General features: G+C 49.5%; 28 non-coding genes and 1 pseudogene across 28 annotated transcripts; all 29 read left to right on the plus strand.

The window, feature by feature from the left end:
- Positions 1–208: 208 nt before the first annotated feature.
- Positions 209–327, plus strand: LOC145027023 (5S ribosomal RNA). Its single transcript, XR_013674968.1, has one exon. It is a non-coding gene; the product is annotated as a 5S ribosomal RNA (ribosomal RNA).
- Positions 328–547: 220 nt separating this feature from the next.
- Positions 548–666, plus strand: LOC145014863 (5S ribosomal RNA). The gene has a single exon (XR_013665657.1). It is a non-coding gene; the product is annotated as a 5S ribosomal RNA (ribosomal RNA).
- Positions 667–884: 218 nt separating this feature from the next.
- LOC145027366 (5S ribosomal RNA) lies at positions 885–1,002 on the plus strand. Its single transcript, XR_013675288.1, has one exon. It is a non-coding gene; the product is annotated as a 5S ribosomal RNA (ribosomal RNA).
- Positions 1,003–1,220: 218 nt separating this feature from the next.
- Positions 1,221–1,339, plus strand: LOC145026302 (5S ribosomal RNA). Its single transcript, XR_013674282.1, has one exon. It is a non-coding gene; the product is annotated as a 5S ribosomal RNA (ribosomal RNA).
- A 221-nt stretch (positions 1,340–1,560) lies between these two features.
- LOC145026229 (5S ribosomal RNA) lies at positions 1,561–1,679 on the plus strand. The gene has a single exon (XR_013674215.1). It is a non-coding gene; the product is annotated as a 5S ribosomal RNA (ribosomal RNA).
- Positions 1,680–1,896: 217 nt separating this feature from the next.
- Positions 1,897–2,015, plus strand: LOC145025406 (5S ribosomal RNA). Its single transcript, XR_013673423.1, has one exon. It is a non-coding gene; the product is annotated as a 5S ribosomal RNA (ribosomal RNA).
- A 220-nt stretch (positions 2,016–2,235) lies between these two features.
- On the plus strand, positions 2,236–2,354 carry LOC145026772 (5S ribosomal RNA). Its single transcript, XR_013674726.1, has one exon. It is a non-coding gene; the product is annotated as a 5S ribosomal RNA (ribosomal RNA).
- Positions 2,355–2,573: 219 nt separating this feature from the next.
- On the plus strand, positions 2,574–2,692 carry LOC145027123 (5S ribosomal RNA). Its single transcript, XR_013675062.1, has one exon. It is a non-coding gene; the product is annotated as a 5S ribosomal RNA (ribosomal RNA).
- A 217-nt stretch (positions 2,693–2,909) lies between these two features.
- Positions 2,910–3,028, plus strand: LOC145024335 (5S ribosomal RNA). Its single transcript, XR_013672399.1, has one exon. It is a non-coding gene; the product is annotated as a 5S ribosomal RNA (ribosomal RNA).
- A 218-nt stretch (positions 3,029–3,246) lies between these two features.
- Positions 3,247–3,365, plus strand: LOC145026353 (5S ribosomal RNA). The gene has a single exon (XR_013674331.1). It is a non-coding gene; the product is annotated as a 5S ribosomal RNA (ribosomal RNA).
- A 219-nt stretch (positions 3,366–3,584) lies between these two features.
- On the plus strand, positions 3,585–3,703 carry LOC145026958 (5S ribosomal RNA). The gene has a single exon (XR_013674907.1). It is a non-coding gene; the product is annotated as a 5S ribosomal RNA (ribosomal RNA).
- A 218-nt stretch (positions 3,704–3,921) lies between these two features.
- Positions 3,922–4,040, plus strand: LOC145014869 (5S ribosomal RNA). The gene has a single exon (XR_013665659.1). It is a non-coding gene; the product is annotated as a 5S ribosomal RNA (ribosomal RNA).
- A 220-nt stretch (positions 4,041–4,260) lies between these two features.
- On the plus strand, positions 4,261–4,379 carry LOC145026135 (5S ribosomal RNA). The gene has a single exon (XR_013674126.1). It is a non-coding gene; the product is annotated as a 5S ribosomal RNA (ribosomal RNA).
- A 219-nt stretch (positions 4,380–4,598) lies between these two features.
- Positions 4,599–4,717, plus strand: LOC145024346 (5S ribosomal RNA). Its single transcript, XR_013672409.1, has one exon. It is a non-coding gene; the product is annotated as a 5S ribosomal RNA (ribosomal RNA).
- Positions 4,718–4,935: 218 nt separating this feature from the next.
- LOC145026354 (5S ribosomal RNA) lies at positions 4,936–5,054 on the plus strand. The gene has a single exon (XR_013674332.1). It is a non-coding gene; the product is annotated as a 5S ribosomal RNA (ribosomal RNA).
- A 219-nt stretch (positions 5,055–5,273) lies between these two features.
- Positions 5,274–5,392, plus strand: LOC145025757 (5S ribosomal RNA). Its single transcript, XR_013673757.1, has one exon. It is a non-coding gene; the product is annotated as a 5S ribosomal RNA (ribosomal RNA).
- A 218-nt stretch (positions 5,393–5,610) lies between these two features.
- On the plus strand, positions 5,611–5,729 carry LOC145025782 (5S ribosomal RNA). Its single transcript, XR_013673781.1, has one exon. It is a non-coding gene; the product is annotated as a 5S ribosomal RNA (ribosomal RNA).
- Positions 5,730–5,949: 220 nt separating this feature from the next.
- On the plus strand, positions 5,950–6,068 carry LOC145026136 (5S ribosomal RNA). The gene has a single exon (XR_013674127.1). It is a non-coding gene; the product is annotated as a 5S ribosomal RNA (ribosomal RNA).
- Positions 6,069–6,287: 219 nt separating this feature from the next.
- Positions 6,288–6,406, plus strand: LOC145026962 (5S ribosomal RNA). The gene has a single exon (XR_013674911.1). It is a non-coding gene; the product is annotated as a 5S ribosomal RNA (ribosomal RNA).
- Positions 6,407–6,627: 221 nt separating this feature from the next.
- LOC145024357 (5S ribosomal RNA) lies at positions 6,628–6,746 on the plus strand. Its single transcript, XR_013672420.1, has one exon. It is a non-coding gene; the product is annotated as a 5S ribosomal RNA (ribosomal RNA).
- A 217-nt stretch (positions 6,747–6,963) lies between these two features.
- LOC145026983 (5S ribosomal RNA) lies at positions 6,964–7,082 on the plus strand. Its single transcript, XR_013674930.1, has one exon. It is a non-coding gene; the product is annotated as a 5S ribosomal RNA (ribosomal RNA).
- A 189-nt stretch (positions 7,083–7,271) lies between these two features.
- On the plus strand, positions 7,272–7,390 carry LOC145014875 (5S ribosomal RNA). The gene has a single exon (XR_013665661.1). It is a non-coding gene; the product is annotated as a 5S ribosomal RNA (ribosomal RNA).
- A 218-nt stretch (positions 7,391–7,608) lies between these two features.
- Positions 7,609–7,727, plus strand: LOC145014882 (5S ribosomal RNA). Its single transcript, XR_013665662.1, has one exon. It is a non-coding gene; the product is annotated as a 5S ribosomal RNA (ribosomal RNA).
- A 219-nt stretch (positions 7,728–7,946) lies between these two features.
- On the plus strand, positions 7,947–8,065 carry LOC145014888 (5S ribosomal RNA). The gene has a single exon (XR_013665663.1). It is a non-coding gene; the product is annotated as a 5S ribosomal RNA (ribosomal RNA).
- A 220-nt stretch (positions 8,066–8,285) lies between these two features.
- On the plus strand, positions 8,286–8,404 carry LOC145026290 (5S ribosomal RNA). The gene has a single exon (XR_013674271.1). It is a non-coding gene; the product is annotated as a 5S ribosomal RNA (ribosomal RNA).
- Positions 8,405–8,623: 219 nt separating this feature from the next.
- Positions 8,624–8,742, plus strand: LOC145025920 (5S ribosomal RNA). Its single transcript, XR_013673912.1, has one exon. It is a non-coding gene; the product is annotated as a 5S ribosomal RNA (ribosomal RNA).
- Positions 8,743–8,961: 219 nt separating this feature from the next.
- LOC145027618 (5S ribosomal RNA) lies at positions 8,962–9,073 on the plus strand (annotated as a pseudogene).
- A 219-nt stretch (positions 9,074–9,292) lies between these two features.
- Positions 9,293–9,411, plus strand: LOC145014893 (5S ribosomal RNA). Its single transcript, XR_013665665.1, has one exon. It is a non-coding gene; the product is annotated as a 5S ribosomal RNA (ribosomal RNA).
- A 217-nt stretch (positions 9,412–9,628) lies between these two features.
- Positions 9,629–9,747, plus strand: LOC145025600 (5S ribosomal RNA). Its single transcript, XR_013673610.1, has one exon. It is a non-coding gene; the product is annotated as a 5S ribosomal RNA (ribosomal RNA).
- The last annotated feature ends 72 nt before the right edge of the window (positions 9,748–9,819 follow it).

Here is a 9,819-nt window from a genome sequence, read left to right on the forward strand (position 1 = left end):
GCCCGTCTGCGTTTTTTTATGTTTTAGGTGCGTTTTTTTTTTCTTTCTTGGTATATCCATGCTCGGGCAGCCTCCGGTTCAATGTTGATTGTTTTCTTGTTTCCCGAACCGAGCCGATCCATCACGTGGGTCCCACGCCTCGCGTCCGAAAGCAAACGAGGTTCTGCGTCTTGTAAGACATAAAAACAATAAGCATGGATAGTATTTCGGGTGCGATCATACCAGCACTAATGCACCGGATCCCATCAGAACTCCGCAGTTAAGCGTGCTTGGGCGAGAGTACTACTAGGATTGGTGACCCCCTGGGAAGTCCTCGTGTTGCACCCCCTTTTTCGTTGCCCGTCTGCGTTTTTTTTTTATGTTTTAGGTGCGTTTTTTTTCTTTCTTGCTATATCCATGCTCGGGCGGCTTCCGGTTCAATGTTGATTGTTTTCTTGTTTTTCCGAACCGAGCCGATCCATCACGTGGGTCCCACGCCTCGCGTCCGAAAGCAAACGAGGTTCTGCGTCTTGTAAGACATAAAAACAATAAGCATGGATAGTATTTCGGGTGCGATCATACCAGCACTAATGCACCGGATCCCATCAGAACTCCGCAGTTAAGCGTGCTTGGGCGAGAGTAGTACTAGGATGGGTGACCCCCTGGGAAGTCCTCGTGTTGCACCCCCTTTTTCGTTGCCCGTCTGCGTTTTTTTTATGTTTTAGGTGCGTTTTTTTTTCTTTCTTGCTATATCCATGCTCGGGCGGCCTCCGGTTCAATGTTGATTGTTTTCTTGTTTCCCGAACCGAGCCGATCCATCACGTGGGTCCCACGCCTCGCGTCCGAAAGCAAACGAGGTTCTGCGTCTTGTAAGACATAAAAACAATAAGCATGGATAGTATTTCGGGTGCGATCATACCAGCACTAATGCACCGGATCCCATCAGAACTCCGCAGTTAAGCGTGCTTGGGAGAGAGTACTACTAGGATGGTGACCCCCTGGGAAGTCCTCGTGTTGCACCCCCTTTTTCGTTGCCCGTCTGCGTTTTTTTTTATGTTTTAGGTGCGTTTTTTTTCTTTCTTGCTATATCCATGCTCGGGCGGCTTCCGGTTCAATGTTGATTGTTTTCTTGTTTCCCGAACCGAGCCGATCCATCACGTGGGTCCCACGCCTCGCGTCCGAAAGCAAACGAGGTTCTGCGTCTTGTAAGACATAAAAACAATAAGCATGGATAGTATTTCGGGTGCGATCATAGCAGCACTAATGCACCGGATCCCATCAGAACTCCGCAGTTAAGCGTGCTTGGGCGAGAGTAGTACTAGGATGGGTGACCCCCTGGGAAGTCCTCGTGTTGCACCCCGTTTTTCGTTGCCCATCTGCGTTTTTTTTATGTTTTAGGTGCGTTTGTTTTTTCTTTCTTGCTATATCCATGCTCGGGCGGCCTCCGGTTCAATGTTGATTGTTTTTTCTTTTTTCCCGAACCGAGCCGATCCATCACGTGGGTCCCACGCCTCGCGTCCGAAAGCAAACGAGGTTCTGCGTCTTGTAAGACATAAAAACAATAAGCATGGATAGTATTTTGGGTGCGATCATACCAGCACTAATGCACCGGATCCCATCAGAACTCCGCAGTTAAGCGTGCTTGGGCGAGAGTAGTACTAGGATGGGTGACCCCCCGGGAAGTCCTCGTGTTGCACCACCTTTTTCGTTGCCCGTCTGCGTTTTTTTATGTTTTAGGTGCGTTTTTTTTTCTTTCTTGCTATATCCATGCTCGGGCGGCCTCCGGTTCAATGTTGATTGTTTTCTTGTTTCCCGAACCGAGCCGATCCATCACGTGGGTCCCACGCCTCGCGTCCGAAAGCAAACGAGGTTCTGCGTCTTGTAAGACATAAAAACAATAAGCATGGATAGTATTTCGGGTGCGATCATACCAGCACTAATGCACCGGATCCCATCAGAACTCCGCAGTTAAGCGTGCTTGGGCGAGAGTAGTACTAGGATGGGTGACCCCCCGGGAAATCCTCGTGTTGCACCCCCTTTTTCGTTGCCCGTCTGCGTTTTTTTTATGTTTTAGGTGCGTTTTTTTTTTTCTTTCTTGGTATATCCATGCTCGGGCGGCCTCCGGTTCAATGTTGATTGTTTTCTTGTTTCCCGAACCGAGCCGATCCATCACGTGGGTCCCACGCCTCGCGTCCGAAAGCAAACGAGGTTCTGCGTCTTGTAAGACATAAAAACAATAAGCATGGATAGTATTTCGGGTGCGATCATACCAGCACTAATGCACCGGATCCCATCAGAACTCCGCAGTTAAGCGTGCTTGGACGAGAGTAGTACTAGGATGGGTGACCCCCTGGGATGTCCTCGTGTTGCACCCCCTTTTTTGTTGCCCGTCTGCGTTTTTTTTATGTTTTAGGTGCGTTTTTTTTTTCTTTCTTGCTATATCCATGCTCGGGCGGCCTCCGGTTCAATGTTGATTGTTTTCTTGTTTCCCGAACCGAGCCGATCCATCACGTGGGTCCCACGCCTCGCGTCCGAAAGCAAACGAGGTTCTGCGTCTTGTAAGACATAAAAACAATAAGCATGGATAGTATTTCGGGTGCGATCATACCAACACTAATGCACCGGATCCCATCAGAACTCCGCAGGTAAGCGTGCTTGGGCGAGAGTAGTACTAGGATGGGTGACCCCCTGGGAAGTCCTCGTGTTGCACCACCTTTTTCGTTGCCCGTCTGCGTTTTTTTATGTTTTAGGTGCGTTTTTTTTTCTTTCTTGCTATATCCATGCTCGGGCGGCCTCCGGTTCAATGTTGATTGTTTTCTTGTTTCCCGAACCGAGCCGATCCATCACGTGGGTCCCACGCCTCGCGTCCGAAAGCAAACGAGGTTCTGCGTCTTGTAAGACATAAAAACAATAAGCATGGATAGTATTTCGGGTGCGATCATACCAGCACTAATGCACCGGATCCCATCAGAACTCCGCAGTTAAGCGTGCTTGGGCGAGAGTAGTACTAGGATGGGTGACCCCCCGGGAAGTCCTCGTGTTGCACCCCCTTTTTCGTTGCCCGTCTGCGTTTTTTTATGTTTTAGGTGCGTTTTTTTTTTCTTTCTTGGTATATCCATGCTCGGGCGGCCTCCGGTTCAATGTTGATTGTTTTCTTGTTTCCCGAACCGAGCCGATTCATCACGTGGGTCCCACGCCTCGCGTCCGAAAGCAAACGAGGTTCTGCGTCTTGTAAGACATAAAAACAATAAGCATGGATAGTATTTCGGGTGCGATCATACCAGCACTAATGCACCGGATCCCATCAGAACTCCGCAGTTAAGCGTGCTTGGGCGAGAGTAGTACTAGGATGGGTGACCCCCTGGGATGTCCTCGTGTTGCACCCCCTTTTTCGTTGCCCGTCTGCGTTTTTTTTATGTTTTAGGTGCGTTTTTTTTTTCTTTCTTGCTATATCCATGCTCGGGCGGCCTCCGGTTCAATGTTGATTGTTTTCTTGTTTCCCGAACCGAGCCGATCCATCACGTGGGTCCCACGCCTCGCGTCCGAAAGCAAACGAGGTTCTGCGTCTTGTAAGACATAAAAACAATAAGCATGGATAGTATTTCGGGTGCGATCATACCAGCACTAATGCACCGGATACCATCAGAACTCCGCAGGTAAGCGTGCTTGGGCGAGAGTAGTACTAGGATGGGTGACCCCCTGGGAAGTCCTCGTGTTGCACCCCCTTTTTCGTTGCCCGTCTGCGTTTTTTTATGTTTTAGGTGCGTTTTTTTTTTCTTTTTTGCTATATCCATGCTCGGGCGGCCACCGGTTCAATGTTGATTGTTTTCTTGTTTCCCGAACCGAGCCGATCCATCACGTGGGTCCCACGCCTCGCGTCCGAAAGCAAACGAGGTTCTGCGTCTTGTAAGACATAAAAACAATAAGCATGGATAGTATTTCGGGTGCGATCATACCAGCACTAATGCACCGGATCCCATCAGAACTCCGCAGTTAAGCGTGCTTGGGCGAGAGTAGTACTAGGATGGGTGACCCCCTGGGAAGTCCTCGTGTTGCACCCCCTTTTTCGTTGCCCGTCTGCGTTTTTTTTATGTTTTAGGTGCGTTTTTTTTTCTTTCTTGCTATATCCATGCTCGGGCGGCCTCCGGTTCAATGTTGATTGTTTTTTCTTGTTTCCCGAACCGAGCCGATCCATCACGTGGGTCCCACGCCTCGCGTCCGAAAGCAAACGAGGTTCTGCGTCTTGTAAGACATAAAAACAATAAGCATGGATAGTATTTCGGGTGCGATCATACCAGCACTAATGCACCGGATCCCATCAGAACTCCGCAGTTAAGCGTGCTTGGGCGAGAGTATTACTAGGATGGGTGACCCCCTGGGAAGTCCTCGTGTTGCACCCCCTTTTTCGTTGCCCGTCTGCGTTTTTTTTATGTTTTAGGTGCGTTTTTTTTTTCTTTCTTGCTATATCCATGCTCGGGCGGCCACCGGTTCAATGTTGATTGTTTTCTTCTTTCCCGAACCGAGCCGATCCATCATGTGGGTCCCACGCCTCGCGTCCGAAAGCAAACGAGGTTCTGCGTCTTGTAAGACATAAAAACAATAAGCATGGATAGTATTTCGGGTGCGATCATACCAGCACTAATGCACCGGATCCCATCAGAACTCCGCAGTTAAGCGTGCTTGGGCGAGAGTAGTACTAGGATGGGTGACCCCCCGGGAAGTCCTCGTGTTGCACCCCCTTTTTCGTTGCCCGTCTGCGTTTTTTTATGTTTTAGGTGCGTTTTTTTTTTCTTTCTTGGTATATCCATGCTCGGGCGGCCTCCGGTTCAATGTTGATTGTTTTCTTGTTTCCCGAACCGAGCCGATCCATCACGTGGGTCCCACGCCTCGCGTCCGAAAGCAAACGAGGTTCTGCGTCTTGTAAGACATAAAAACAATAAGCATGGATAGTATTTCGGGTGCGATCATACCAGCACTAATGCACCGGATCCCATCAGAACTCCGCAGTTAAGCGTGCTTGGGCGAGAGTAGTACTAGGATGGGTGACCCCCTGGGATGTCCTCGTGTTGCACCCCCTTTTTCGTTGCCCGTCTGCGTTTTTTTTATGTTTTAGGTGCGTTTTTTTTTTCTTTCTTGCTATATCCATGCTCGGGCGGCCTCCGGTTCAATGTTGATTGTTTTCTTGTTTCCCGAACCGAGCCGATCCATCACGTGGGTCCCACGCCTCGCGTCCGAAAGCAAACGAGGTTCTGCGTCTTGTAAGACATAAAAACAATAAGCATGGATAGTATTTCGGGTGCGATCATACCAGCACTAATGCACCGGATCCCATCAGAACTCCGCAGGTAAGCGTGCTTGGGCGAGAGTAGTACTAGGATGGGTGACCCCCTGGGAAGTCCTCGTGTTGCACCCCCTTTTTCGTTGCCCGTCTGCGTTTTTTTATGTTTTAGGTGCGTTTTTTTTTTCTTTTTTGCTATATCCATGCTCGGGCGGCCACCGGTTCAATGTTGATTGTTTTCTTGTTTCCCGAACCGAGCCGATCCATCACGTGGGTCCCACGCCTCGCGTCCGAAAGCAAACGAGGTTCTGCGTCTTGTAAGACATAAAAACAATAAGCATGGATAGTATTTCGGGTGCGATCATACCAGCACTAATGCACCGGATCCCATCAGAACTTCGCAGTTAAGCGTGCTTGGGCGAGAGTAGTACTAGGATGGGTGACCCCCTGGGAAGTCCTCGTGTTGCACCCCCTTTTTCGTTGCCCGTCTGCGTTTTTTTTATGTTTTAGGTGCGTTTTTTTTTCTTTCTTGCTATATCCATGCTCGGGCGGCCTCCGGTTCAATGTTGATTGTTTTTTCTTGTTTCCCGAACCGAGCCGATCCATCACGTGGGTCCCACGCCTCGCGTCCGAAAGCAAACGAGGTTCTGCGTCTTGTAAGACATAAAAACAATAAGCATGGATAGTATTTCGGGTGCGATCATACCAGCACTAATGCACCGGATCCCATCAGAACTCCGCAGTTAAGCGTGCTTGGGCGAGAGTATTACTAGGATGGGTGACCCCCTGGGAAGTCCTCGTGTTGCACCCCCTTTTTCGTTGCCCGTCTGCGTTTTTTTTATGTTTTAGGTGCGTTTTTTTTTTCTTTCTTGCTATATCCATGCTCGGGCGGCCACCGGTTCAATGTTGATTGTTTTCTTCTTTCCCGAACCGAGCCGATCCATCACGTGGGTCCCACGCCTCGCGTCCGAAAGCAAACGAGGTTCTGCGTCTTGTAAGACATAAAAACAATAAGCATGGATAGTATTTCGGGTGCGATCATACCAGCACTAATGCACCGGATCCCATCAGAACTCCGCAATTAAGCGTGCTTGGGCGAGAGTAGTACTAGGATGGGTGACCCCCTGGGATGTCCTCGTGTTGCACCCCCTTTTTCGTTGCCCGTCTGCGTTTTTTTTATGTTTTAGGTGCGTTTTTTTTTTCTTTCTTGCTATATCCATGCTCGGGCGGCCTCCGGTTCAATGTTGATTGTTTTTTCTTGTTTCCCGAACCGAGCCGATCCATCACGTGGGTCCCACGCCTCGCGTCCGAAAGCAAACGAGGTTCTGCGTCTTGTAAGACATAAAAACAATAAGCATGGATAGTATTTCGGGTGCGATCATACCAGCACTAATGCACCGGATCCCATCAGAACTCCGCAGTTAAGCGTGCTTGGGCGAGAGTAGTACTAGGATGGGTGACCCCCCGGGAAGTCCTCGTGTTGCACCCCCTTTTTCGTTGCCCGTCTGCGTTTTTTTATGTTTTAGGTGCGTTTTTTTTTCTTTCTTGCTATATCCATGCTCGGGCGGCCTCCGGTTCAATGTTGATTGTTTTCTTGTTTCCCGAACCGAGCCGATCCATCACGTGGGTCCCACGCCTCGCGTCCGAAAGCAAACGAGGTTCTGCGTCTTGTAAGACATAAAAACAATAAGCATGGATAGTATTTCGGGTGCGATCATACCAGCACTAATGCACCGGATCCCAACAGAACTCCGCAGTTAAGCGTGCTTGGGTGAGAGTAGTACTAGGAAGGGTGACCCCCTGGGAAGTCCTCGTGTTGCACCCCCTTTTTCGTTGCCCGTCTGCGTTTTTTTTATGTTTTAGGTGCGTTTTTTTTTCTTTCTTGCTATATCCATGCTCGGGCGGCCTCCGGTTCAATGTTGATCCATCACGTGGGTCCCACGCCTCGCGTCCGAAAGCAAACGAGGTTCTGCGTCTTGTAAGACATAAAAACAATAAGCATGGATAGTATTTCGGGTGCGATCATACCAGCACTAATGCACCGGATCCCATCAGAACTCCGCAGTTAAGCGTGCTTGGGCGAGAGTAGTACTAGGATGGGTGACCCCCTGGGAAGTCCTCGTGTTGCACCCCCTTTTTCGTTGCCCGTCTGCGTTTTTTTTATGTTTTAGGTGCGTTTTTTTTTCTTTCTTGCTATATCCATGCTCGGGCGGCCTCCGGTTCAATGTTGATTGTTTTCTTGTTTCCCGAACCGAGCCGATCCATCACGTGGGTCCCACGCCTCGCGTCCGAAAGCAAACGAGGTTCTGCGTCTTGTAAGACATAAAAACAATAAGCATGGATAGTATTTCGGGTGCGATCATACCAGCACTAATGCACCGGATCCCATCAGAACTCCGCAGTTAAGCGTGCTTGGGCGAGAGTAGTACTAGGATGGGTGACCCCCTGGGAAGTCCTCGTGTTGCACCCCCTTTTTCGTTGCCCGTCTGCGTTTTTTTTATGTTTTAGGTGCGTTTTTTTTTTCTTTCTTGCTATATCCATGCTCGGGCGGCCTCCGGTTCAATGTTGATTGTTTTCTTGTTTCCCGAACCGAGCCGATCCATCACGTGGGTCCCACGCCTCGCGTCCGAAAGCAAACGAGGTTCTGCGTCTTGTAAGACATAAAAACAATAAGCATGGATAGTATTTCGGGTGCGATCATACCAGCACTAATGCACCGGATCCCATCAGAACTCCGCAGTTAAGCGTGCTTGGGCGAGAGTAGTACTAGGATGGGTGACCCCCTGGGAAGTCCTCGTGTTGCACCCCCTTTTTCGTTGCCCGTCTGCGTTTTTTTTATGTTTTACGTGCGTTTTTTTTTTTCTTTCTTGCTATATCAATGCTCGGGCGGCCTCCGGTTCAATGTTGATTGTTTTCTTGTTTCCCGAACCGAGCCGATCCATCACGTGGGTCCCACGCCTCGCGTCCGAAAGCAAACGAGGTTCTGCGTCTTGTAAGACATAAAAACAATAAGCATGGATAGTATTTCGGGTGCGATCATACCAGCACCAATGCATCGGATCCCATCAGAACTCCGCAGTTAAGCGTGCTTGGGCGAGAGTAGTACTAGGATGGGTGACCCCCTGGGAAGTCCTCGTGTTGCACCCCCTTTTTCGTTGCCCGTCTGCGTTTTTTTTATGTTTTAGGTGCGTTTTTTTTTTCTTTCTTGCTATATCCATGCTCGGGCGGCCTCCGGTTCAATGTTGATTGTTTTCTTGTTTCCCGAACCGAGCCGATCCATCACGTGGGTCCCACGCCTCGCGTCCGAAAGCAAACGAGGTTCTGCGTCTTGTAAGACATAAAAACAATAAGCATGGATAGTATTTCCGGTGCGATCATACCAGCACTAATGCACCGGATCCCATCAGAACTCCGCAGTTAAGCGTGCTTGGGCGAGAGTAGTACTAGGATGGGTGACCCCCTGGGAAGTCCTCGTGTTGCACCCCCTTTTTCGTTGCCCGTCTGCGTTTTTTTTATGTTTTAGGTGCGTTTTTTTTTTCTTTCTTGCTATATCAATGCTCGGGCGGCCTCCGGTTCAATGTTGATTGTTTTCTTGTTTCCCGAACCGAGTCGATCCATCACGTGGGTCCCACGCCTCGCGTCCGAAAGCAAACGAGGTTCTGCGTCTTGTAAGACATAAAAACAATAAGCATGGATAGTATTTCGGGTGCGATCATACCAGCACCAATGCATCGGATCCCATCAGAACTCCGCAGTTAAGCGTGCTTGGGCGAGAGTAGTACTATGACCCCCTGGGAAGTCCTCGTGTTGCACCCCCTTTTTCGTTGCCCGTCTGCGTTTTTTTTATGTTTTAGGTGCGTTTTTTTTTTCTTTCTTGCTATATCCATGCTCGGGCGGCCTCCGGTTCAATGTTGATTGTTTTCTTGTTTCCCGAACCGAGCCGATCCATCACGTGGGTCCCACGCCTCGCGTCCGAAAGCAAACGAGGTTCTGCGTCTTGTAAGACATAAAAACAATAAGCATGGATAGTATTTCGGGTGCGATCATACCAGCACTAATGCACCGGATCCCATCAGAACTCCGCAGTTAAGCGTGCTTGGGCGAGAGTAGTACTAGGATGGGTGACCCCCTGGGAAGTCCTCGTGTTGCACCCCCTTTTTCGTTGCCCGTCTGCGTTTTTTTTATGTTTTAGGTGCGTTTTTTTTCTTTCTTGCTATATCCACGCTCGGGCGGCCTCCGGTTCAATGTTGATTGTTTTCTTGTTTCCCGAACCGAGCCGATCCATCACGTGGGTCCCACGCCTCGCGTCCGAAAGCAAACGAGGTTCTGCGTCTTGTAAGACATAAAAACAATAAGCATGGATAGTGTTTCGGTTGCGATCATACCAGCACTAATGCACCGGATCCCATCAGAACTCCGCAGTTAAGCGTGCTTGGGCGAGAGTAGTACTAGGATGGGTGACCCCCTGGGAAGTCCTCGTGTTGCACCCCCTTTTTCGTTGCCCGTCTGCGTTTTTTTTATGTTTTAGGTGTGTTTTTTTTTCTTTCTTGCTATATCCATGC

The sequence above is a fragment of the Lactuca saligna genome, chromosome 1, assembly GCF_052625555.1.
Source record: "Lactuca saligna cultivar CGN05327 chromosome 1, ASM5262555v1, whole genome shotgun sequence".
Lineage (NCBI taxonomy): Eukaryota > Viridiplantae > Streptophyta > Magnoliopsida > Asterales > Asteraceae > Lactuca > Lactuca saligna.